This window comes from Protopterus annectens, chromosome 11.part0 (genome assembly GCF_019279795.1).
Source record: "Protopterus annectens isolate FY-2018-M chromosome 11.part0, PAN1.0, whole genome shotgun sequence".
Classification (NCBI taxonomy): domain Eukaryota; kingdom Metazoa; phylum Chordata; order Ceratodontiformes; family Protopteridae; genus Protopterus; species Protopterus annectens.
The window spans coordinates 926,146,897-926,174,743 of NC_056745.1; the positions used below are offsets into that span (position 1 = coordinate 926,146,897).

Below are 27,847 nucleotides of genomic sequence, written 5' to 3' on the forward strand. Positions count from 1 at the left end.
AGAATTCCTGACCCTGCCATTGAAAATGTTCCCTCATGGAATGCAGGACTTCACCAAAAGAGAAATCCTTTGGAGGGGAGGCAGAGGGAATTGATTCCTCAGCATCAGAGTCCTCGTAGGCCTGGAAGGATTCTTCTTGGGTATCAGAATGCTCAGAATCCCCAGAGGCTTCATCCGAAGAGAGGTCATCCGCCTGCTCAGTTCTAGGCCTTTTCTCTGCAGGAGGTTGAGAACCCCTGTCCGGATGAGGCTGATTCCCCCTGATAAGGGAAATAAGATCTGCAGCCAGAGACATGATCTGCTTATCAGATGAAGGGGCCTGGGTAGCAGGCTTAGGATGGGCCTTGGCCTGACTGGCGGCCTTAGCACGTGCAAAGGCTTTGATGGACATGGATACAGGGGGCCTAGCAGCCCCACGTGCAGGCGTAACCTTGTCCACAGAAATGGTGTCGGGTAGATCCAGAACTTCGGCTTCTGGAGGAAAATCAACAACCGGCACCGGAGAGATCTCTGAGACCGAAGGTCGTGTTAACGCTGTGTCGTCGGCCTGGAGCGGTGGATTTACCACTTCCGAAGGGACCGGAGCACTAGCAGAGGGTTTAGGAGTAGCATCGGTAGTGGACGCGAACCGAGGGTGTTGGTCCCGGTCCTTGCGATTTTTAGCAGATTGGGTTGTCGGTTGATCCGACGGCATGATATACGCAAAAGATTCACCGAAAAAGTTCTCGGCGAATTCTGCCCGGCGCCTGAGAGTGCGCTTATTAAAGCAAGCACAGGCCGAGACGTCATGGTCTGGGCTCAGGCAAGGAAGGCAGAGAGAATGGAAGTCCTTATGAGGTATTTGTTTACCACAAGACAAACAATTATTAACTTTCTCAATTTGTTCTGACATCGGCTGAGGCAAGAATAAATGTTCCCCAACGGGGTACTTCGCTTTTAGATGACTTCGGTACTGAAAACTCAGGAGCTGACCGACCGGCACTTGCGAACTGCTTCTGCTTCGGGCACCGTGCGGCAAGAAAGACTGAAGAAGATGGCGTCGGCCGATGCCTTTATACTCCAGCCATTGTGACGTCAGAGAGGAGGCGACACCAACCGACGCCGGACCCAGACTTTGGAATTCGGCCGACCGAGGGATGCCTGAGGCAGGACAACCCATATGTTATGACTGCAGTTGCATTCTTGAAGGACATCCCAGGAATCTTGGGTTAAGCTTAACAAGCCAGGGAGAGACTGAGAAATATGGAGAGAAAGAGGAAAGTGGCTGGGAAGAATCAGGTACTCAAATAGCACCTGGTTTATCAGGAAAGTAAGGCTTCTGAGCAGGAGGGGTTTGTGTAGAGTTAGCCGGGGGAACCCTACCACCCTTCTTGCCTTTAGGAGGAGGACAAGATTGCCTTCTAGCAAATGCTGTTTTAGTAGTACAGCTTCTCTGGAGCTTAAGCACTGGTGAAACAAAAATATGTTTCAGATCCTGAAACTCCCTGCCTTTCTCCTGCAGGGACTTGAACAAATCAGCTGAAGCACCAAACAAACATTTATTGCTCAGAGGAGCCTCCATCAACTTAGCCTTAACATCATCAGGCAGAGGTTGAAGCCACAGCCAGGAATATCTCCTCAACACAGAGCCAGAAGAGCAGCCCTAGAAGAAGCACCTGCTGCATCATAACTACATTTAATGGAATGGTCAGCTACCTGGGAAGAAGCCACTAACACATACAAGGCAGAAGTCTTTCCCTCAGAATCAGGAAGGTCAGACGTAACCTGACAAGCCCGTGAAAGGAGAGCCAAAAAATATTTGGTCATATGAGTCTGATATGAACAGCCCGAAAAGCTAGGGTGGCTGAAGAAAACCTTTTTACCCAGCCTTTCCATGGTACAGTTGTCCTTATCAGAAGGAGAAGTTTAGTTGAGGGCACTAATTTAGAAGGCTTATCGGTTAACATAGAGACCATCAAAGGGTCAGCACAATACCACTTGTAAACAAATTTGCAGTTATCAGGCATTTAAAAAAAAAAAAAAAAAAAAAGGTCTGTTTTTTAGGAGCAGGGGGCTGAGAGTCTAGGGCATAAGAAGCAGAAGAGAAAGCATTCAATAATGCAGCCAAAATAGGAGAAACAACAGAGGGTCTGGGGGACTCCATTTGAAGGAACTCATAATATCGCCTCTGCACTTCAGACACTTGGAAATAATCCCATTTAAAGAACTCCATCATCCTGGCAATGGTATTCTCCAAAATAAATCTCCTCAAAAGGGAATTCAGGACTGGTAGACTTCTCTTCCTCAGAGCCATACTCCAGAGAGGAAGGAATCTGGGTGGAATAGGTCAAGGATTCCTTGTCCGAATCCTTATCTTCTTCAGAGGAATACTGATCCTTAGATCTCTTGAGAGGTGAAGATGACCAAGGAGGAGGTGGGACAGAGACCCCCTGAGGAGGCTTAATCCATAAGAGCATTGAATAAGCCCTGCGTAAAATTCTGCCATTCACTTTGAGAGTCCTTAGAAACAGAAGAAACATGTTTTGTTTTTTGCTTCTTTTTAAGGGGACGTCTGTCTTATGAAAGATAGAAGGCTCTGAAGTCAGTCTACATGCAATAATCCTAGTAAGGACTTCCTCCTTCACCAGTATTTGTGGAACCCCTCTAGGCCTTTCAGTGATAATCAGCCATGGTTCCCCCTGAACGTTCAAAATGGATGTCTGCAAGGCCTCAGAGGACGTGCAAGCAGCCGGATCCACGCCACCCACGAACCAGTCATGGCGGTAGAATCCAACTCAGGAACCAGGTGAACCTCTGGGCTTTCATCAGCCTTAAGAGAGACGTCTAATACAGAATGCACAGCTGAAGAATCAAACCTGACTTTTTTTAGCGTTCTTCGAAAACAGCTGACCCACAGGTCGGGAAGTACCCTCCAAAGAGACTTTCACTAAGAGCTTTAGTCGCTGGTTTTCAAGATAAATAGCAAGGGAAGAAAGACAACTATGCAAGGTCTTTGGAACAAAAGCCAGACAAATAGTACAAGATGTATGATAATGAGAAGCACCTAAACAAACTAAGTACTGCTTGTAACTGTTTTTATGGGGAATATGTCTCCCACACTGGCATTTACCCTTTCTAGATGACATGAAACCACACAACAATATAAACATAAAAGCAAAAAGGTAAGCAGAAAATCCCAACGGGGTACTTATCTGAATAACTAGGCACACCAGCAATGACTCGAGCGATCAGTCAGATGATTACAGATGGTGTTTGGACTAGCAGCAAAGTTCTGAGTATGGCACATTCAGATGTCACCTTTATGCCCTATGCCACACAGAAAGCATTTGTGTGATGTACGGCGTACCTTAAAGCAACCTAAAGGCTTTGGTATACTGGTCGGATGTCGGGCTGTCCTTGGCAAAGGAACGCTAATATAATAAATACTGCAATAGTGATATGAAAGGACATCCTCAGTTGTCTGTTGGCATCTACCAAGTGAAGATATTTTTATTTTAAGGATTGGAAAAGAATGAGATGATGATGGATGGACTGGATTAGAGAATTCAGTAACAACTTCAGGCATAAAGGATTAGTTCTGAGGCGAATCCTGTCCTTGCAGAAGATGAAGAAAGGACAGCACATAAAAACCTGCAACTAAGAAGCTCTCTTGGGTGAGGTTAAAGCAACTAACAACACTGTTTGCAAAATTAAGAAATTCAAGGAAGTAGAAGCAGCAGATACAAAAGGAGAAAAGAAAGTTACGTACCTACCATAATTACAGGCACTTTCACCTGTCTGTCCAATATGACATATGGGGCCATGTGTCTCTACTTGGATCCAATCTGGCCAAATTAATGCTCCAGCCTCAACTTCTTATAATGCCCTGCCCCCCCCCCCCCCCCCGCCGACTAACTGAGATTGGTGCTAGAACCTGAAGTGTATTTGCACTGCCCTTGATACAGGAAGAAAGGTCTTTTGGGTCTTACAGACCAGCATAGGGAAAGAGGACAGGCCGTCATATCAGGTGGACTGGGATGAATGTATCTTGCTATATTTTTGGCAGTTTGGGAAGAACACTGGAAGAAGTACGGGTTGTCAGAGGTTGGTCTCAAACCACTTTTGGGACAAAGGAGAGGTTAGCTCTCAAGGTAACCCCGTCTTTATGTAACACAATGTAAGGAAAAACAGGAGAGAGGGCTTGTAGTTCTGAAGTCCTGTTAGCCAAAGTGACAGCCACTAAAAAGATAGTTTTCCAGGAAAAGAGTTAACTCAACAGATGCTGCTAGCTCAACTGGAGCTTTGGATAATGCTTTCAAAATAAAATTTTAATCCCACTGGGATGTGGAATTCCTTATGGGTGTCCGCAATTGGAAGGTACCTCTAAGAAAAGCTTTACATATTTTTTGAGAAGCCAGGGAAGAGTCCTGAAAGTTAGTGTGAAAGAATGAAATAGCTGGCAGCTGTACCTTGACGGTGGATAAGCTAGAATCAAAAGAAAATAAGGACAACAAAAACCATAGCACACCTCCAACAGAAGCCAAAAATAATTCTATATTCTGAAATTCAGCCTTTAATAGCAAATCTTATCCAATTACTGTAATAGACTTTACATGTAGTGGCCTTCTTGAAATCTGTGAGGATGTGGACCACATCATAAGAGAGAGATACATCCCTTGCCATCACAGGAAATGGTGAAACCAAGCAGTTAACTATGGATTGGGAACATCCAGCTCAAGCTCCCAGGAGAGATAAGTGATGAGAATTAGAGAGGATCTAGGAGCCAAAGGACCTCCTTCTGGTAAGGTATGAGAAGGGAAACAATATCTGTCTGGGACATAAGAGGGCTATGAAGATGACTGTGGTCTGGCGCTAATAAGCTTTCTGTATGAACTTGGTCAAGAGTGGAACTGAGGGATAAGCTAAAGTAACCATGGTGGCCAACGATGGGGACAGAGTACCCCTGGGGTTCTGTTCTCAATGAGGTACAATGGGAAAATAACTGCTGCAGCTGGTGTTCTAGAGAGTTACAAATAGATCCCAGTAGGGTGTGCTTGAGTGACTGAAAATTTCCTTGGCAATTGCTGGATTCAGGGACCACTAGTGAAATAACTGGAGGATCCTGATGAGTCTGCCCACTAGATCAATGAATTTCCCAAGGATCTGTGTGTTGCTACTGGAAACTGGTGAGAGGCCATTGTGCATTGTCTCACACTCATAGCCTTGCAACAACGTGGATAAGATCTGATTCCTCTTTACTTGTTTGTTTACCAAACTATTGTCATACTGAATTTTTATATGTTTATCACTCCTGGAGGAACACAGTCCTGTAATTCCTGCAACACAAGGAGAACTACCATAATCTCCAGGACATTTATGTGAAGCCAAGCCTCTGATTATGACCAAAAAACTTGGATCATTCTCCCTCTGAAATGCCTGAACCTGGGGAAGGAATCTGGAAAAGCCTACTTGAGGAGAACAGCAAAGAATGAAGTCACCACTTCAAATGAGTTCTGCATAACTAAGTTAGCAGAATGGACTGAGATATGGAATTGTACTTCTGACACCAGGGTAACCGGAGCAACCAATGTAAAATCCTCATGTGGCAGTGAGCAAACTGCACTATCACTACTGATGATGCCATGAGGTCCAAATCTCTCAAGACCAACCGTGCCAGAGGGCAAGCAAACTCCAGAGTATTTTGTATTGTAGTCCTCAAGGATGAAATTCTGTCTGTGGAACAGGGACTGACATTATATCAGTGTTTAAATGATGCCCCAGAAAGACTAAACTCTGAGAGGAGTTTAGATTGGATTTCCCCAGATTGACAGAAATGGCTAGAAAAAAACAAAGATGGAACAGATAATCCCTTGCTTGTAGAGCAGGCTCCCTGGAGGAGACAGCCAGAAGCAAGTTATTCAGATAAGGGAAAAATCTGGACTCCTACAAGATGTAGATGAGCTGCTACTACCGCCATGCATTTGGTTAACACCCTGAGGTAAGACTAAAAAGCAGGGCTCTGAATTGGTAATGACCGGCTCCTAAGCAGAAGTACAGAAACCTCCTGGATGCCTTCTTTATTTTTATGTGAAAGTAAGCATCTTGCAGATCTATAGAGCACATCCATTCATTCTTCTGAAGACAAGGAAGAATTGATTGCACTGATACAATTAATTAGTGGGCATTTTTGATGCAGTTGTTTAGAAAACTTGGGTCCAGGATGGGCTGGTTGCCATTTGTTTTCTTTAGAACCAAAAAGAATTGTGAATAAAAGCCTGCCCAACTTGTTCTGGTGGGACCTCCTGGATGCCTCATTTTTGCAGAACAGAACAAACCTCTTGCACAGCAACATTTACTTGAATGGATGAGATATCTAGCAATGAAAGGAGAGGCGGTGAGGAAACTTTCAAAAATGGAATGTGATGACCTTTGAATATGATCCTTCTTACCCCACTTATCTCATGTGATGGTGAACCACAAATGGGGGAATGAGGGATAGGCTCCCTATTACACTGTCACAGACACAGGTTGTCGAATGCATCTTTGTCGAACTGAAAAGTGCAAAAAGTCAAAATAGCGAAGTGGCTTTTCAGCAAATTCTTTCCCTGGGAAAGAATTTGTTTGGCTGCTTTCACTACTTTGTCTTTTCGGCATTATAGTGCAATCGCAGAGTTGGTATATCTAAGTGGGTGTGTGTGTGTGTGTGTGTGTGTGTAGGGGGGGGGGCGAAGCCCCCCACATTATCTAATGTTTTACACTTTTTTTTTTTGTTTTGGAACAGCAATCTTTTTCCCTTGGGGAAAAAAATCGCTTTTCCGAGGTTTCGATGTTGTAAGCTTTCGCTTACATGGGGTGAATTATGTGTCGTTCGCACTTCTGAGCGTGCGATATCATAATATAGACCCAAGGGATATGAGTCCGCGGACTGCCGCCAAAGCAGAGCAGTTGGCCAGTCCTTCAGAGATTCTGCAGGTGCCTATCAGAAAAGGACCCACAGAAAACTACAGTTAAGTACACCTTCTGTAAATGTAGATGTTGGAGTGCATTCATTACTGCAGTCCTGACTTATGGGACTCCCACCGAGGAAGCCCTTGGTCATCCAGAGAATATTTTCTCCTCCTCTTGAAGCTGGCGTATGCCCTATCCAATGTCACTACATTTGGGTATACAGGGAATCAGCTGGTGCCATGACCTCAGTACATTCTTGCCCCAACAAGTAGAAGTCCCCCAGTGTTTCCTTGAGGCCAGTAGTTTTAGAACCCGTATTCCAGAACACGTGTGGCAGAGGAAGGGGGGTCACACTGACTGAGAAGGTGAATGTGCCCTAACCTATCCCATAGGTAGAAGGAGGGAGGGAATGAATACTGCCTGTTCAAAGTACATCTTCCATGAACTGAAAGAGTGTCAGCTGCTCTAGAAGTGGTGTCCGGTACCTCTTGCCATTAACAGAGTGCCTTGCCACCTTAGAGGAGCAGCTGATCATATACTGTGAGGAAGACTTAGTTTCATAATCCAGTACATCAGAAACAACTCTGGCAATGTTAAACAAAATGGAAACGATACCTAGTCATGTGTGTTCAAAAGATGATGGCCCTAAAGAAGAGGATTGTTGAGGAGTAACCTTTCCTCCCCATACCCATCCATGGTCATATTATACTTGTCATTAGGGAAAGCACTGGAGAATGGTAACACATTAGGAACTGTCCAATTCTAATCTGAGCAGCAAGATCAGATAAAGTTTTCATACAGGTACTTGTGAAATTCAAGCACTTTACAAAATCTGTCTGACTTTTTAGGGACAAGGGGATAGAATTCGTTAATCACAGAAGCTGACATAAAGGTATCCTCTAGGGCTTAGAAAACTGGTACCACAGTCAAGGGTTTAGGCACTTCCATGGGGTTCCATCCATCTGGTTGTAAAGTCAAAATAGTGAAACTTAAAATGCTGACCTTGGAGTTGGTTTGTATAATTAGTAGTGGACTTGTACCACTCCATTAAATAGGATTTCATTATTCTGAATTAACGTTTTTGTGTTTCAATATTTTGAGTGTTCAATATTGTAACATACATCCCCCTTCATGCCTTCATGTTCAGGCAGCCATAGTGCCTTTTTTTTGTGAATCAGGTGTCTACATGCCCTCCCATTTAAAGAGTTTCTTCATATTATAAACAGTATTCCGAAAGGTAAACTACTCAAAGGGGTGTCAGAAGACAGGGAGTCCTCTGCCCCAAATTCAGATCACAAAGTTAAATGCATTGTTGAAGAATAATCTAGGTTCTGAGACTCTGAATTGGAAAAAAGTTCTTCCACAGACAGCTCCCTCTTCCTTTAATGACGAATAATATCAAAGAAAGGAGAGGGAAAATAGGAAGAATGAAAGGCCATGAGACCTTTGAACAACCCCTGGGAGAAGTTAACACATTTTTTTCTTAGGGTTTGTTAGGGAAGGAGATGGAGTAACAAGAGGAAAAGTATGCTTTGTTTTTTGTCTCCTTTTTGTAGGCAATGTAAAATAAAAAGTTTGTGGTGGAGAGGTAGCTGAATGTACACTTCATGGGATGCTGTCTTTACCAACAGCTGAAGGATTCCCCATGTACCCTTTGAGAAAATCAACCTTGGTTCTCCCTTCATGGCTAAATCAGCGAGATAAGAGTTGTATGTGCTCAGGCCCTGAGCCATGCTGTCCTCCCACAGGATTTCAATAGCAGGCACAAATGTAACAGTTGGACGGCCCAAGAGCTAAACAAGTTCCTCAGAGACGTCTTACTGGCTAAAAGAAACAGGCTTTTCTGAAGACTTGGCCTTTCTTGATTTTTTAATTTTCTTTTAAGGCTGAAGGAAAACATCAGCTGCAGATCACTCAGAAGACTCTCAAAGTTGTAAAGAACTGAGATGTCTTCTGATGGTTTTAGGTGCAAAAGACCTACAGATAAAACTGACTCCACAAACGTGTTAAGGCCCTACACAAAAAATAGAATTTTTTTGTCTTTATAGAATATCTGATGAACCCAGTTACATCCCCCCTTTTCCTGACAAGAAAAGTTAAGTTTTCACAAACTTTTAATAGTAAGGTGGAAGGGACGCTAATGATGTACTTGCCTGCCAACAAAATGTATGTAGCTGCAACTGATGATACATACAGAGTCCACACATTTGATGGACTCTTCATTCACGAACTTGTGTTAAAGTTTTGAGAATTTTCAAACTTGTACATCCCTTAAGTACTAGCACATACATGCAATCAACATATGTGCCTACAAATAATTTATAAGACTTATGGCAACATGTTTTTGGGAATGTAACAAGGTGGCAGATTTAAAAAAATTCCCTACAGAGAACTTTTCACAAATGATTGTGACTAAGGAAATTATTGCTTTTAGCTGAGGCATAACATCTGAATTGCCTAGACATAAGTAAGGTTTTGTTAAGTTTAATGCGTTGCCAAAATAATTACTAAATATTTCCATAGTTCTTTTTGGGCTTGCTTCCAGAAAGTACATTTGTAGACACTTACCATAAATGTAGATGTTCAAGTGTATTTACTGTTGCAGTCATCACACTTTGGTTATCTGCCTGCAGGTCAGTCGACCCGAATACCAGAGACTTAGTATTTCTGCATCGGATGCTGTCGCTTCTTCCCTGACATCAGGTCGTCAGGGGTATAAAAATAGGCAGTCAACGCCATTACGTCAGTTTTTCTTGCTCCAAATGTCAGAAGCACCCAAATAGGGAGCTAGGATATGCTGGGGGAAAACACCACCAGTAAAAATGAAATACCAATACCAGTAGGAATAGCCATAGAGAGGAGAGATGGAGAAAACCAGGGGGCTGGAGGGAGGGAAACCAGGACGGCAAACGTGAATACACTCGAACATCTCCATTTATGGTAAGTGTATACAACTGTACTATGTTCTTCGTGTTTCACTGTTGCAGTCATTACACTTGGGTTGATTCCCAAAACTGAGAAAGGGTGGATGCAGTCAAGAAGAGTTAGGGCTGGCTAGAAGACTTTGCAAAACTGCTGTAGCATCCTGGATTTGGAAAAGCTAGGCAGGTGGTAATGCTTGGTGAAGGTGTGTACAAAACTCCAGGTAGCAGCTTCCAGGATGTCCCTGGTAGGGACTCCCCTGAGAAATGCTGTAGATGTAGATGTAGCCCTAGTGGAATGTGTTCTGACCCCCTGAAGGGTTGGTTTTCCATGGTGCTTGTAGCAGAAATGGATGCTGTGTGCTATCCATTTGGAAATGGTTCGTTTTGAAATGGTCTTGCCCTCGTTGCAAAGCTGACTAGCAACTGGTCAGATATTCTGAAATGCTTAGTCCTATCAAGATATAATCTGAGCTGTATGTGCACATCCAAAGAGTGCAGGATCCTTTCCCCTTTATTTTGAGGATTAGGGAAGAAGGTTGGCAAATGGATAGATTGGTTGAGAGCTACACTAGACACCACTTTAGGCATAAAGGAAGGGCTAGTCCTGAGGGAAACCCTGTCAGCATGGAAAATAATGAAGAGTTCCACAGCCATCAGAGCTTGTAACACAGACACTCTTCTAGCTTAAGTGATGTCTAGAAGCAAGGCTGTTTTCCAAGAGAGGATTCTTAACTCTGCTGAAGCAGTAGGTTCAAAAGGGGGAAGCGTGAGCTTTTCCAGTACAAAGTTGAGGTCCCAAGCAAGGGTGGGTGCTCTCTTTGGCGGCCTTAAGTTGTTTGCCCCTCTCAGGAACTGTTTGATGAGAGGGTGAGAGAATAGTGGTGGCTCAGTATTGCAATAAGCCAAGATTGCAGAGGCATGGATCTTAATGGAGGAGATGGATAGGCCTCTGTGGAGTAATTCTGCTAGGTAATCCAGGATTAGAGGTAAGGAGGGCAGTGCTGTTTCCTTTCCTTTAGACTGAATCCAAGAACAATACATTTTCCACTTAGCATAAGATTTCCTTATACTGGCCCTTCTGGCTTCAAGGATGACGCCCAGCACTTGTTTGCTTAGGGTTGCTGGTGCAGTATTCAAGGAATAAGCCAGGTTGCAAGATTTAGGGTTTGCAACTGTGGATGCAAAATCTGTCCCTCCTGCTGAGAGAGCAGGGTTGGGGTCTGGTCTAGGTGGCAGGGTGGCACCGTTGTCAGGCTGTGTAGCAGTGGGTACCAGTACTGGCGTGGCCAGTCTGGGGCAATCAGAACTGTCCTTGGCCTGTCTTGTTTTATCTTGAGTAATACTCTTGAGAGAAGGGGCAGAGGGGGGAAGGAATAGATTGAGAGGTTTTCCCATTGAAAGGATAGGGCATCCACTTTCCAGGTCCTGCTGTGAGGGTTTCTGGTGCAGAATTTGCTTGGCTGGCGATTGTAGGGGGAGGCAAAGAGATCCACCTCTGGGGTCCCCCATTTCTGAATCAGAAGGTTGAAGGTACTGGGCTCCAATTTCCACTCGTGTGGGTCTAGGAGATTTCTGCTTAAGTCGCCTGCCAGTGAGTTTGGTTTGCCTGGCAGGAATTCAGCTTGTAGATGGACTTGGATGTCCAAGGTCATGTTCCACAGGGCCATGGCTAACCTGCAGAGGGGGTAAGAATGGGTTCCCTCCTGCTTGTTGATGTACCACATAACTGTGGTGCTGTTTTTATCAGCAGTTGTCCTGAAAGAGCAGGGATCTGAAAGCTGTCAGGGCATTCTGTATAGCTAGCATCTCTTTTTGGTTGATGTGCAGACGAATTTGACTTGGGCTCCAGTAGCCCTGAATACATTTGCCCGCCATGTGAGCCCCCCATGCATAGTCTGATGCATCTGTGGTCAGGGTCTGGGCGGTGTGGGGTTGAGTAAAAGGCAGTCCCTTGTTGTGGGTGCATGCTCCTGCCCACCAAAGGAACTCTGTCCTTAGACAAGGTACGATAAGAATGACTGTTTCCAGGTCCTGAGAATGTTGGTACCAAAGACGTTTTAAGTACCACTGAAGTTTCCTCATATGCAGTCTTGCATATGGAATTAGCAGTATAAATGAGGCCATGAACCCTAGGGCTTGCAGTATTTTTCTTGCAGATAGCTGGGTTCTGGTGGCCATTGGTTTGAAGTAGTCTGTCAGATAGACCTGTTTTTCTGAAGTGAGGAATGCCATCTGGGAAGTTGTGTCCAAGCTTGCTCCCAGGAATACAATCTTTTCACTGGGTATCAGTTGTGATTTATTTTCGTTGATGGTTTACCCCAATGAAATGAGAAGGCTTTTTACAAATGCCAGGTGTTGAAGCAGCAATTCCTGACTGTTCGTCTGAATCAGGCTGTCATCGAAGTACGGGTAAATTTGGATATTTCTCTGCCAGCAGTATGCAATGGCTGGAGCCAGGCATTTTGTTAATACCCTAGATGCAGTAGATAAGTCAAAGGGAAGTGCACAGAACTGATAATGCATGGACCCTGCCCGGAACGCAGATACTTCCTGCATGACTCCCTTATGGGGATGTGCAGATAAGCTTCTTTTAAGTCTAGGGTGACTAACCAGGCATCCTTGGCTAACATAGGGAGAAGCTGTTGCAGGGTCAGCATCTTGAATTTTGGCACCACCAGGAAGGTGTTGAGAATTGAAAGATCCAGGATTGGGTACCAAGAGCCCTCTTTCCTGGGTACCAGGAAGAGTCTGGAGTAGAATCCTTGACCCCTCTGTTCTACTGGAACAGGCTGAATAGCTCTGATACTGAGCAGGGAAAGTACTTGGTTTTGAGCCTCTGCCCACTGATTTGGAGGAAGGTCTGGAAACCCGCTTGGGGCTGGCACTGAATGGAAATAAAATTTGTACCCCTGGGATACAATGCTGAGGACCCATTGGTCCTGAGTGATGGACATCGTTTTTTTGCATGAAGGGCAAGTTTTCCTCATAGGGGCACAAGCAATTGGGCAGGGCTGGGAAGTGGAATGAAGAAGTCATTGTGAGCTTTTTTCATAAGGAGGTGGCTTACCACTCCCTGCATTAGGGGTGGGGGCACTCCATTGCTTAGATCACTGCATACCCTGAGATTGTAGTCTGGGTGGTCTGCTTCCCCTGGGTCTTGTTTGGGAAGCCATGGTAGGTGCTGGAAAGGACCAGTGTTTTGAAGGGCAATGCCTATTGAATCTAGGGGGTTGCACTTGTAGGAGTTCTTTAACAGTCTGCATAGATTTAGCTTTTTCTTCCATCTTTTTAAGAACCTCTTCTGCTTTGGTCCCAAACAAACAGTCCTTAATCAAAGGAGCGTCTAGTAAGTTTAGAATTGACATGATCTGGCAAGGTCTGCTCCTTCAGCCAAGCATGTCTTCTCAGTACAGAGCCAGTGACTGCTACCCTGCAAGATGCTTCTAGGGCATCAAAGCCACACTGCAAAGTATGCTTACTGACTTGGTTTGCAGAGTGTATAAGCTCCTGCAATTCTTTATTTTCTGCACAATCTGGAAAAGTTACCAATTTTTGTTTAATAAGTTCCATAATATGTTGCTGGTATTTCAGCATGTGAAACTGGCAATTAAATGCCCTGATAGCAAGAGTTGCAGAGGTATATACCTTCTTACCCCATCTGTCCAAAGCTCTGGAATCTCTGTTTGAAGGGGTGGGATTTTTGGCTGTAGTAGCCTTAATACATTTAGGCCCCTGGAAAATGACCCCTGGGTCAACTGTAGGATTCTTGAAAAGAAACTTGTGAGTATCAAGTACTCTGCAGTACCTGTCTAGTTTCCTAGGGGCAGGAGGTAAAGTGTCAGGAGTAAGACTGGATTCCATGAAAACATCATCCACAACATCCAGGACAGGGGGTATAGCTAAAGGCCTGTGCTGAGGCAACTCTCAAAATTCTCTGAGTCTCTTTTTGGACTGAGGATAGTCTTGGCATTCCCAATAGAAATGCTCTCTTAAAGTATGCAAGGTTTCACCAAAAGAAACATCCTCTGGAGGGGAGGCAGAGGGAATGGATTCCTCCGCATCTGAATCCTCACAGGCTGATAAGGGCATATCTACATAATCAGAAAGGTCAGAGTCATCGGAGTCCTGGTCTGTAGAACATGAAGGGGACTGGATTCTTCGTCTCTTTGCAGGGGAAGGCTGACTTCCCCTAATCAGCATAATAAGGTCTTCAGCCATTCTAAGCATTTATTTTTGTGGCATGGGTGCCTGAGTATGTGCTTTGATTGTCGGTTTTCTAGGCATAGTGCATACTCTGGAACTAAATAAAACTTGTCCCAAAGGGATAAAAACTAGTAACAAAATCCGAAAACTAGAAGGTGAACTGTTAAATAAACACTTTAATAACACCAATATCTCCAAAATCTAAGCACTTTCACCATACAATGACTTCCTCAGAGTTGAAGGAGGAATACATAAAGGACAAATTTATATGTACTGACGTCACAAATTCAAACTGACAATACATTAATTCAAATTCTTAAAGGCACACTATTAAAAATGCTCATATGTATATTAAAATACTACATTTAAACATAAATTCTACCTAAACTTATAAGATAAATCCAATAAATATATGTAATTAATGTTACACATTAAGTAAACAAGTAAATATACACCACATTCACCTGTTATTTCATGTTAAAAACAATAAATAGTGCATTAAATAAACAGATAAATAAAAATATAAAAATTTATAAAATAGTGTAATAGGTACTATTTTATCCCTGTGAAATATTGTTAATTAATACACTTGGATGCCAAAATCTTATTATAAAAACTTGAATATTCTTATATTTTATATTTATTGATGTTTAAGAATTTCAGATCAAATAACTTCTTTCTTTCAAAAAGGGATATAATGGCATTTTATCATTAAGGCCTGGAGCTTTAGTGGCATTAAGCCTAATTTGCCACTTAGCTTCCAGCACTTCTACCTTTAAATTGGTGTCACCCTCCCCATCACACATCACTACCCTGTCTATAACAAAAAAATGTAATTTTTTAAAAATTGGGGCATACTGTACTGTGTGTGTATACGGCATTTGTTGTTTCCTTGTTCCTTATAGACCTAACATGCTCAGAGATTCTCTCCGTAAGTTTCCTAGTGGTCATCCCTACATAAAAGCCCGGGCAAGTGCTGCAAGTAGCCACATAGACCAACATACTGGTGTTACAACAACATCTGCCCAGGCATGGGATTGACCTGTTAAAACCACTAACTACATAGGGCCCCTCATTAATGTATCTACACATTCTACATATTCCACATTTATACATTTTAGAGTGATTAAATTTTGCAGGCGATTGTTCAAGAATATTCTTAATAGTTTTAACCCTGCTTAACACAAACTTGGGATTATACCTAATTTTTCTTTCATATTAAAATCAAAGCTAGAGTCCCAAATTCTTTTGGCTGTCTCTACTAAAAAACGGAGTTTGATAATTAAACTTCAAAATCAACAAATCCCCTTTGAAAATCTTTATCTCACCCTTACCCATCACTATATTGCCCTTCAAAATGGGTGGAAAATGGGTATTCCTTTTCAAAAATGTCTTTCCTTACTTTCAACAACTTTAAAGGATAACCTCTGACTAAAAACATACCTATCAGACTGTACATTTCTTTCTCAAATTTATCATTGTCACTAACTAAACGAGAAATCCTGATCATCTGCCCTTTTATAATACTTTTACGTTGTGAGTATGGATGAGCACACTAACAGTGCAATAATGAATTACTACAGGTTTTCTTTCTAAAAACATTACTTTGCAATCCTTCATGTGTTTTATCAGAAGTACATCTAAAAAATCAATTTCCTCTGCATTCCAAGTATAAGTAAATCTTACAAAGTTTGTGGTGGAGTTTAAATATAAAACAAATTCCTTAGCCTCACTTTCACTTCCCTTCCACAAAATAAGTATATCATCCAGGAAGCGAATATACAGGAGAATATTATGTTGAAACTTATACTGAAAAACAAAGGATTCTTCCCAATGTAACAAAACAAGATTAGCAAAGCCTGGGTCACACTTTGCACCCATGGCCACTCCTAACAACCGATGGAATATTTCACCCTCAAAACTCAAATAGTTATTATTCAGAATCAATTCCGTTAGTGATGCCAGGAGATTAATTTTTTTTCACCATCCAATTTCTTACTTTTAAATAGGCTTTCCCTAAAATAGTCAATCCCCTCAATGTGTGGGATCACTGAAAACCGGTTTAAAACATCAACCGTAAGGAAAGAAAGGTCCGTTAATTCAGTCATGCTACTCAACGTTTTTAAACAGTGCCAAGAATCCCTAAGAATATGGTCCTCCCCACCCACTACTTGTTGTATACCCTTGTCCACAAAGGCTGCCAGAGGCTCAGTCTTAGAGCCCCTGGCAGCAACAATAGGTCTAAAAGGCGGCTCTCTCATATTCTTATGGACCTTGGGTATTCCAAACAAAACTGGCATGACAGGGTGTTCACCTCTGAAGTAATCATATCCTTCGTCATTAATGGCCTCCTGAAATAATGCATCCAATAAAAATAAATCTATTGTGTGGTAGGCTATATTCATTTCATTCACTCTGGCTCTTTGATAAGTTGTACAATCCCCCAAAATTTCATATATCTTAGCCACATAATCGAACTGGGACATAATGACAACCCCCCACCACCACCACCTTTATTGGGCTTCATTATTCTCACCTCTTTATTAGTTAAGTCGTACAACATTTTTCTTTCATTTTCCTTCAGATTGTCATGTTCATAAAGTCTACCCACCTTATGCAAACCCTTTCTAATCTCATTAATACATAAGGTTTCAAAAATTATAACTTCTCTGTGAACTGGGGGTATGAATCTACTTTTTCTTTTTAGTACTTGAGAAACTGTATCATCGAAATTAATTTTATTAGCTCCACCTCTTTCATTAAAATACAAAGTTAAATTAAGTTGTCTAGTAAATAGTTTAAAACTCACAAAAATCAACAAAATCCAAATAAACAGGGACAAAAGTAAAACCTTTTGACGATAAGTCATGATGTACCTCCTTAATTAACAGTGCACTATAATTATAAATAGAAAACCCTTCCTTTTGGTGCAAAATACAAGCTTCAGAGGTGTTTGTATCAGCAGCAATACAAGGTGTAAAATCATCTGTATAAGATTCCCGTTCAAAATCACATTCAAAGTACAAACTATTACTTTCTTGTTGAACAGTTTCTACAACACTGGGACATTCATCTACATCTAGTATTAATGTCCTCTCCTGTTGTTTGTCCATGTTTTTTTGTTTTGTTTATAATTGTTCCATTGTGGTTGATATTGTCCCACATAAGGTGGGATATTGCTCGCCATTTCTCTTGTCTATGAGCCGTTGTGATCTCCTTAACTGGGGGTTCCCCATGAAAAACCCCAACTGTCATGTTGATTAAAAGAATTAACTCTCCTACTGTGGTTAACAACAACAGTCTCAGAAATATTGCTCCCTGTCTGATTTCTATCCCTTGTATTATTATTGTTAAAGTTAACAGACCGGCCTTCCACTTGTGGATTAGTCTTGTTATTTTTGTAATCGTCAGCATCTCTTTGTAATTTTTTTCCTTTTGATCTTAACATTTTTATCAACAAAACTTTTCACATTCTGAAGTACTGAATGGTATTTCATTACTTGTTGAGAAAACAATAAATCTTTTACTATTTTTTTCATTTGCTGACAATATCTGTTTTTCTAAACTAACTCATTTATTTTGGTTGTTTTAAATGATAATGTCACACATTTCCAAACCTTAGTCTTATTAAATAAGTCCTCAAGTTTTTTATATACAGTTGATCCTCCATCTATGCCCATAGGTAACTTCCAAATCCTTAGGCCTTTAGGTGCTTGCTTCAGGGTAAGTGATAGTGCGTACTCTAGGCCTAAGAAACCTGGTAGTTTTGGTCAGAAATGAAGTTGCCGGTTTGTTTCGAACATTGGTAGAGCGAAAAACTGCCTCAGAAGCCGGTGACTGCACAGCACCTCTGGACCCATCCAAGGTAGAGACATCCACTGGCTCCCATAGTCGAAAAAGCATCTTGCGGCATACCGGACTCCGAATGGGTCTCAGCAGAGGCCTGCGAATCCAATAAAGCGGGCATCAGGGGCTGCAAAGGCACCTCACTGAGTACAGGCAGACTGGTGACTAGCTTAATGGAAGTGTCGTCCGCAGTTTTGGACCTATGTGGTCTGTCTCTGTCTTTATCCTTACATTTTTTCGGAAAATCAGTAGTCGGATGGCTTACTGAAGCCATTTCAGAATAAGGAGATCGAGAGCGAAAGAATATAGCGACAAAGAGAGCCCGATGAATGGTTCGGTCTGGGCCTAAACAGGTGACGCAATAAGAATGAAAATCTTTGAGGTATTTGCTTTCCACAGGCAAGACAATTGTTAACTTTTTCTGACATCGGTTAGAGCAAGAAAAAAGATCCCCAATGGGGTACTTAGCTTTAGAAGACTTCAGGATTATTCAACTCGAAAATGAAAAATTCATGTAGCAGCAGACCGGCACTTGCGAACTGCTTCTGCTTCGGGCTCCTCCTTGGAATGAAAGACTGACGTAACGGCGTTGGCTGCCTATTTTTATACCCCTGACGTCAGGGAAGGAGCGACAGCATCCGATGCAAAAATGCTAAGTCTCTGGTATTTGGGCCATAGGTCTCAACCTGCTAATAGCCAACGTGGAACACAGACCATAGCAATGTGTGACAAGAGTCAAAATGTGGAACACCCTATTTTCGCACTGTGTGAAAACTGTACCTTGACCACTGTCATGGCCTTTCAACAAAAATACACCATATATAAGTATTTAATAATACACACACTCTCCTGTAGACACAGACATTTTCATGCACACACACTAGATACAGAAAAACTTACACACACACTTGTCATACTCTCAACTGCCCGGAATTTTGCAGAATGCCCAAATTTTTGCCTCGTATTTTTGGTCTGTTCCTCATATAAAATGTAGTTTTCTGGCAAATGGCAGATGAAAGAAATAATAAGATAATGACAGAAATGTCAGTTTCAGGCATCATATCCTTCAGAAAATGTATGGTAATATAAAACCGGTTACTCTAGCAACTTTCTAAGTTTAAAAGAGCAGTATTTAAAATTGTGTCCCTATTTTTGGACAGTTGTCCCCCCATCATGTTTGACTTTGTCCAGATTTATTGTGCTAAGTGGTTGAGAAGTACGGCGGCACACAAGATTATTTGCAACAACTTACGGGAGCTTGTACTGTGAGTATTGCTGTCTTTTTGTGCATGTATGTTTTTGCTACTGCTTTGCACTTACTCAGGTTTAAATTATATACGTTTGACTACATCAGTAAGTGTCTATAAAATGTCTCGTTCTAAGACCAGTAAGATTACCGAAATGACCCCAAAATTGTCAGCGACATGTAAAAACAATAAAGTGCATTTCTAGTTTAACTTGTGTCTGCATTAAATGGGCTTGTCTGCATTTCTTGGCCAGACTCCAGTAGTAGAACCTCATATAGTGATTATGACATTGCCGTAAGTGGGGCTGGGCATATTAAAGTGTAATCTGATATGTAATGTAGCATCATAATCCCTTCGGTGATTCTGTTACCGGTATACATTATGGTTTGTATCCTGTTTAAGTGGGAAGAAGCCAAGTATGTGAGTCGCCTAAATCTGGAGCCCTGACATCATATATCCAGACATCAGATTTCATTTATGCATTTCAACTACCGCATTAGGAGAAGGTACGAAAAGTTTATAATGTAGTCCTAAAAAGTCCGTATTCCATGCTGTTTCAACGCTGTTAAATGTGGAAGTACTGTGAAGCCAAACTAGGTAAAACACACATAACCAAACGCTTCCAGCCCAAATCACAGCCAAAATATGAGACACCAACAAGTTGTGTTAGCGCTTTCATTCACATTTAATGCCAAGTGAACTTCTTCAGAAAACCTGTTAAATGTGGAACAGCTACTTGATTGGTTTGTATACCGCAATGCCAATTGGCAGTAACTGTGGTATACAAACCAATCAAAAGCCGTTTAGCAGAGCCAAAGCTGTTCATTGCGGAACACTAGGTTAGTTTATGGATGAATGCAGAGCATTCCACATGATCCGGAGCACTTGGCTGCTCAGATTCGGGCCGACTGAGGGATACCTGCAGGCAGATAACCCAAGTATGATGACTGCAACAGTGAAACACGAACATCTGCAATCTCTCTCTGCATCCCTTGTAATTTCTACCTTGCTCCACCATCATTTTTCACTTGGAAAATTGTTGTGCTACATACAAAAAAGTCAACTGTGGTACTCGTTCAAATCAGGCAGTCCCAAATCACCCAATTCAGTAGGGAGCATTGACTTATCATTCTTTACTCCTGTCCTCTTCTCATCCCAAACACTTTCCTTCAACTCTATTATCATCCACAACTTTTCTTCTGACTAATAAAAGTATTCCTGGCGTATATACAGGGCCAAAGGAACCAAAACATTTTCACTACCTTTATCTTATTATGTCCATTGCCTTTAGTTTCTACTTTCTTATTTTTTTTTTAATAACATCCTGCTTGGTCTCTTCCCATAAATCCTTAGCTGTCCTCACAAATGTGGGTGTATTTTATAAATATCTTTATTAAGAAGGAAGATAGCCCGGTTTGTCTAAGTTGGAAAACACACAGGGAGGCTTAAAGTGAGAATTAATTGTAGCTAGTTGCCTGATTTGTTTCTGGTACCTTTTCAATTTTGGCTCACTAAATTGTGCTTTTGTTTTAAGACCGACACTGAAATTTTAGTGGGAGAAGAAAGGTAGCTTGTTCTGTAAGAAATGGGAAACAAACAGGGAGGCTTAAAGTGAGCTCATTTCATTGGCCAGAGGGCTTTTTAGTTGGTTTAGTCACTTTTCCTTGAGTCTATAAATTTGGCACATTTGCTCAGCTCTTAACACAGCCTGACAGAGCTCAAACACTTGGCATCCTTGCCTGTGTTTTCAGAATGTTTATCTTGCATATGGTTCCTTCCAGGCTAAGACAAGTACTTGATTTTGAAACATTGAACTTTCTAAGTTACTACTAAAGACTGCTGCTGTATTTTCAAATTATTTTACTTAAGTTTGCTGTACTTCATCTCTGTAAAAGTGTTTTTGCCTTTCCTTGGTTTAGATGTTGCTACTGTGCTTTAAAATTGCCTTAAGTGTGTGTTCCTGCTGGCTTGACTGGCTAAAATGTGTTTTTACACACAGACTGGGACGACAATTCTAGTGGCAGTAGAAAGGTAGTCTGGTCTGTCTGAGTTGAAAAACATACAGGGAGGCTTAAAGGGAGATCATTTCACTGATCTGAGAGCTTTTTAGTTTGTTTAGTAATTTTTCTTAAAAGTCTATAAATTCCACTGCTCATTACACAGTGTATAGACAGAGGCACCTAGAAACTAAATTCTTCCTACAAAACTTCCCTATAACTTTATCCAACACTCAGATATGCAAACAGCAACTTGTTTGTGCACTGAGGAGCACTGCCACATGAATTAAGTCATGCATAGCCTAGTTGTAGTTTCTACTTCCCCGGCCCCCAAGTCAGCCTGCTGTACCACCCCTTTGCAGTTCAACTAAAAAAAGACCTGACACCATGGCTGGGCACTTTTCCAATTTCTCCACAACCAGCTTGGTGGATATGGGCATACTGAGGCAATGTAGGAACGGTCTCATGTTCACTGGCAACTAACTAATCCTTAGAGAAATGGATACAGTATATAAAAGATGTAATTACACGTAGTCACTAAAGGCAATATTCTCATACAAAAGCACTCAAAATAATCAGGTTGTTGGTGACAAACATTACACCTACCACATACAACACTGACCCAACACACAGACCAACATATGCCGATGCACTTAAAAGTAACCTTCCCAAACACCACACACCTCCTAGACATTTGTCCTAAGAAATGAATCCTCAGCAAACCCCAAAAAGCATGCCACCAAAATAACAACAAACATAGCACATACAGCCACACCCTTTGCAGCCTCATCTACAAAGCCCATAAGGTAAGCCAACACACTACCCAATATTTTTATCATAGGAAAATCCATTGTAAGACATACATATGACCTTCTCACTAGGCTGAATAAGTAGAAAAATCATGGTCAGTTGTCTGTTAGGGACCAGATCTGCCAAATCACCCACACACTAAGGTCATTAGACCACAAGTAACAAAATGATTCAGAATAATTCCTAAATGTCTCTGGGTTAGCTGGGGTCACAGAGCTGATTATTATTATGAAAGGAGACCGCTTAATGGTCTGACATTACCAGATAGGACACTACACTTGGGGTTAGAGCACGCTCCCATGTTTGAGTACCAGGTCGAGTATTTTTGCACCATCTGGTCCAAGGTGTGTGTGTTTACAAAGTCTAGGAATCTTTGGGGCTGTAAGTTGTGGTGGTGTGGGGGGGGTCATCTACATAACTTAGGTTATAGTCTGGTATTTGAAGTCAACCATGAATAGTAGGGGCATCCAGTAAGTCCAAGTTTGAGTTATGAGTTTCTTGGTTCATAAAGGCAGACCTATAGCTTGCAAGGAGATGATATAATACAACACTGCCTATGGAAAACTGGACATGGAGTAGCTTAAGAGCATTGTCCTGTTTGACTAGTCTTGAGTTGAGTTTGTGGTTGATATAGACGGAGATACCTACAGCTTTGGTCCTCACTTGTGCTGGCCCAAATGAGTGGAAGGCACTAGCTCTGCACTTCCAGGGTACTCTCTGTGGCTTTAAACCATGTCTCAGTAACTGCACAGACATAGTACAGTTGTGTACACTTACCATAAATGTAGATGTTCGAGTGTATTCACTGTTGCAGTCATCACATTTGGGTTATCTGCTTGCAGTAGCCCTCAGTCGGCCTGATTACCCAAAGTCTTCAGCCCTGCATTGGTTGCTGTCTCATCTTCCATGACATCAGCTAGTCAGGGGTATAAAGCATGCAGCCGATGCCCTTTTATCAGTTTTTCTTGCCCCAGATGTCAGGTGCCCCCATAACGGGAAGCAATTGTATACAAGGTTACACCTCCAACAAAAAGCAAATGCACCAGAAAGATTTAAGCAAAGTAAACAATTTTATTTTATTTTTATTTTACATTTGTTGACCGGGCTGGTCCAACTGGATTCATGTCCATTTTCAGTAGAGGCCCGGGGAGAAAAGCTCCAAGTGAGGTACAATAAACATTGAGCATTATTCATTAAAAGCATTTAACAGTAAAAAAAAAAAAAAGTTACACATATAGTTCAGAGAAGAAAAAAAAGTTTTTTTACAGTGTCTGCAATAAGCAAAATAAAGCAAAATACCAACAAGAATAGAGGTATAGACAATAGAAGTCAGGGAGCTGGAGGGAGGGTAACCAGGACTGCATCAGTGAATACACTTGAACATCCACATTTATGTTAAGTGTACACAACTGTACTTTGTTCTTTGCGTTTCACTGCTGCAGTCATCACATTTGGGTAGATTCCCAAAGCTAAGGATGGGAGGAGGTAATTAGATAGCATTAGGACCAGCTATATGGCCCTGCAAGACTGCAGTGGCAAAGCCGGCTCTGGATTTTGAAAAAATTGGCAAGTGGTAATGCTTGGTGAAGGTATGTACAGAACTCCAGGTAGCAACTTCTAGGATGTTCCTGGTAGGGACACCTCTGAGAAAGGCTGTAGAGGTAGATGCAACCCTGGTTGAATGTGCTCTTATCCCCTGTGGGGTAGGTTTTCCATAGTGCTTATAGCAAAAATTAATGCAATAGATAATCCACCTAGAAATGGTTTGCTTTGAAATAGCTTTCCCCTCTGCCCCTGCAGCAAATGCAACCAGTAGCTGTTCTTTCCTGAGAGGTTTAGTCCTGTCCAAGTAAAATCAAAATTGTCTGTGCACGTTCAAGGAGTGTTGTATTCGTTCCCCTTTGTTCTGTGGATTAGAAAAGAAGGTTGGCAAATTAACTGATTGAATAAGGGCCACACTGGATACCACATTGGGCATGAAGGAGGGATTGGTCCAGAGGGACACCCTGTCCGCATGAAAGATGATGAAAGGCTCCACAGCCATGAGGGCCTGTAATTCAGACACCCTTCTTGCTGAACTGATGGCTAGAAGGAAGGCTGTTTTACAAGAAAGGAATTTCAAGTCTGCACTTGCAGCTGGCTCAAAGGGAGGTAGAGTGAGCTTTTCCAATCAAAGTTAAGGTCCCAGGCTGGGATAGGGGCTCTCCTGGGTGGTCTTAAGGTTTTGGCCCTTCTGAGGAACTGCTTCAGCAGTGGATGAGAGAAGAGGGGTGGTTCTGTATTGTAATGAGCTGAAATGACTGAGGCATGAATTTTGATGGAGGAAAAGGAAAGACCCTTGTGAAGCATCTCAGTTAAGTATTGAAGAATCTGAGGTAAATTGGGCGCTGCTGTGCCCATCCCATGAGTCTGGCTACAGGAACAGAATATTTTCCATTTTCCAGCATAGAATTTTCTAGTACTAGGCCTCCTTGCCTCCAGAATGACATCCATCACTTGCTTACCGAGGGATGGGAATGGTGAGATCAGGTAATTAGCCAGGCTGTCAAGTTCAGGGTTTGAAGCTGTGGGTGCAGAATCTGGCCCTCCTGCTGAGACAGCAGAGCAAGGGTCTGAGGCAGGTGCCATGGTGTCAGCAGAGAGAGAGAGACTGCGCAAGAGGGGGTACCAGTGTTGGCGTGGCCAGTCTGGTGCAATCAGTATTGCCCTTGGTTTGTCCTGTTTGATCTTTAGCAGTACCTTGGAAAGGAGAAGCAGAGGTGGAAAGGCATAAACTGATATGTTTTTCCAGGTAAAGGACAGGGCATCCACTTTCCCAGCTTGTTTGTGGGGAGTCCTTGTGCAGAATTTATCCAATTGGTAGTTCTGGGGGGAGGCAAACAGGTCTATCTCTGGGCTTCCCCATTTGTTTCTCAACATGTTGAATATCTTTGGTTCCAGTTTCCACTCGTGTGGGTCCATGGGCTTTCTGCTTAGGTAGTCTGCCAGTGTATTTAGCTTTCCTGGCAGGAATTGAGCCTGTAGGTGCACTTGGTAGCTCAAGACTGTATTCCACAGAGCCATAGCTAGCCTGCAGAGAGGGTATGAGTGGGTTCCCCCCTGCTTGTTTATGTATCATATAACAGTGGTGTTGTCCGTCTTTACCAATAATTGTCCTGGAAGAATGTGGTCTTTGAAGGCTGTCAGAGCATACTGTACAGCTAACATTTTTTTTTGATTGATATGCAGGTGCACTTGATTGGGTTCCATTTGCCCTGAATGCACTACCCTGCCAAGAGAGCCCCCCATGCATAGTGTGATGCATCTGTTGTTAGGGTTTGGGCGGCAGGGGGTAGAGTGAATGGCAATCCCTTGTACTGGTGGCAGGCCTCTGCCCACCAAAGGAACTCTATCTGTAGACAAGGTATGATAGGAATCATTGATTCCAGATCCTGAGAATGTTGACACCATAGGCTTTTTAGATACCATTGTAGTTTCCTCATATGCAGTCTTGCATATGGAATTAGTAGAATGCAGGATGCCATGAACTCCAGGGCTTGCATAATTTTCCTTGCAGATAGCTGGGTCTTTGTGGCCAGTAGTTTGAAGTAGGCTATCAAATGAACTTTTTTCTCTGGCGTGAGGTAGGCCATTTGGGAAGTTGTATTCAAGCATGCTCTCAGGAATACCATTTGTTGGCAGGGTATAAGATGTGATTTATTTTCATTTATGGTGTACCCCAGAGAAGTTAGCAATTTCTTTACAAAAGCCAGATGATTTAATAGTATGCCCTAGCTTTCTGCCTGAATTAGACAATCATCCAGATATGGGTATATTTGAATATTTCTTTGCCTGCAAAATGCAATGACTGGAGCTAGGCACTTGAATACCCTGGGCGCAGTAGATGAGCCAAAGAGCAGTGCAGAGAACTGGTGGTGCACGTAGCCTGTTCGGGAGTGTAGGTATCTTCTGCAAGATTCCCTTATTGGGATGTGCAGGTAGGCTTCTTTTAAATCCAGTGTTGCCAACCAGGCATCTTTACCTAGCATGGGAAGCAGCTGATGAAGAGTTAACATCTTGAATCTTGGGATTACCAAAAAAAGTGTTTAGGATGGATAGATTCAGAATAGGACGCCAGGAATTGTCTTTTCTGGGCACCAGAAAACATCTTGAGTAGAAACCTTGTCCCCATTCCTCTTCTGGAACAGGTTGAATAGCTCTGATACTTAAAAGAGAGAGAACTTGCTATTGAGCCTCTGCCCACTGACTTGGGGGTAGGTCTGGCCAGCCGTTTGGGGTTGGTAAGGAGTGAAAGTGGAATCTGTATCCTTGGGAAACTATATTTAAAACCCATTTGTCCTGGGTAATGAGTTCCCAATTTTTTGCAAGGTGGGGAATCTTTCCCCCTAAAGTCAGTTGAGCAGGGCTAGGAAGGTTTAAAGTTAAGTCACTGAGACAGTTTACCATAAGGGGGAAGTCTTATTACTCCCTGCTTTGTAAGTGGGAGCTCCCCATTGTTTAGGCCTGTGAGTACCTTGGGACTGAAACCTAGGTGCTCTGCTGGTTCTGGGTTTGGACTGAGAAGGCCTGAAAGAGGCAGGAAAGGACCAATTCTTAGAGGGCCAGTGCCTACGAAATCTGGGAGGTTGTACTTGCAGGAAATCTTTAACAGTTTGCATAGATTTAGCTTTTTCCTCCATCTTTTTAAGTACTTCTGCTTTGTTGCCAAACAGGCAGTCTTGGTTTAAGGGAGCATCCAGCAATTTAGCTTTAACATGATCTGGCTGAGATTGCTCCTTAAGCCAAGCATGCCTTCTAAGTACAGACCCAGTGACAGCGGCCCTGCAAGATGCCTCTGATGAATCAAAACCACATTGCAAAGTATGTTTTCCAACTTGTTCAGCAGAATGCATTAAATCCTGTAATTCTTTATTTTCAGCACAGTCAGGAACCAACATAATTTTCTGTTTAAGCAATCCAATAATATGCTGCTGATATTTTAACATATGAATCTGGCAGTTTAAAGCCCTAATGGCTAAAGTAGCAGAAGTGTATACCTTCTTTCCCCATCTATCCAGTGCCCTGGAATCTCTATCAGAGGGGGTAGGACCTTTGGCAGTAGTAGCCTTAATGCCCTTGGATCCCTGTAAAATGGTCTCAGGATCCGCAGTAGGATTTTTAAAGAGGAACTTGAGAGTCAGGTACCCTGTAATAACTATCAGGTTTTCTGGGAGCAGGAGGTAAAGAGTCAGGGGCCAGGCAAGATCACGAGAAGGCATCATCTACAACGTCCAGAATAGGAGGGATAGCTAAAGGCCTGTGTTGAGGCAGGAGCAAGAATTCCCTAAGCCTCTTTTTGGAGTCTTTCCCAGCGGAAATGCTCCCTAAGAGTAAGCAAGGTTTCACCAAAGGAGAAATCCTCTGGAGGGGAAGCAGAAGGAATGGAGTCCTTTGCATCATAATCCTCATAGAGAGATGAGGGCAAATCCTGGTCATTTCAGAATCCTGATCAGAAGAATCAGAAGGAAAATTAGTCCTAGGTCTCTTAGAGGAGGAAGGGTGGCTTCCCCTGATTAGAGTAATAAGGTCCTCAGCCATTCTTATCATGTGTTTTTTTTTTAGGCCTAGAAGAAGAAGATGGCATCGGTTTAATATGCAAGTCAGTAGGCCTGAATACACCCTCAGATGCTGGTGCCTGCACAGTGACTCCGGACCCAAGGTAGAGACATCCGCAGGTTCCACAGTAGAAGAAGCATCTCGTGGCATACCGGACTCTGAATGGGTCTCAGTAGAGGCCTGTGAAGTAGCGGATATCAGGGGCTGCGAAAGCGCCTGAGTACCGGCGAACTGGCGACTAGCTTAGGAGAAGCGTCATCGGCAGCTTTGGACCTAAGTGGTCTGTCTCTGTCTTTAT

At 42.5% G+C, this 27,847-nt stretch overlaps 1 protein-coding gene across 2 annotated transcripts in view; it reads right to left on the reverse strand.

Moving 5' to 3' along the window:
* Window positions 1-27,847, reverse strand: part of PHTF2 (putative homeodomain transcription factor 2) — a 1,638,259-nt gene that overhangs the window by 254,088 nt on the left and 1,356,324 nt on the right. The gene's annotated exons all lie outside the window — the stretch shown is intronic.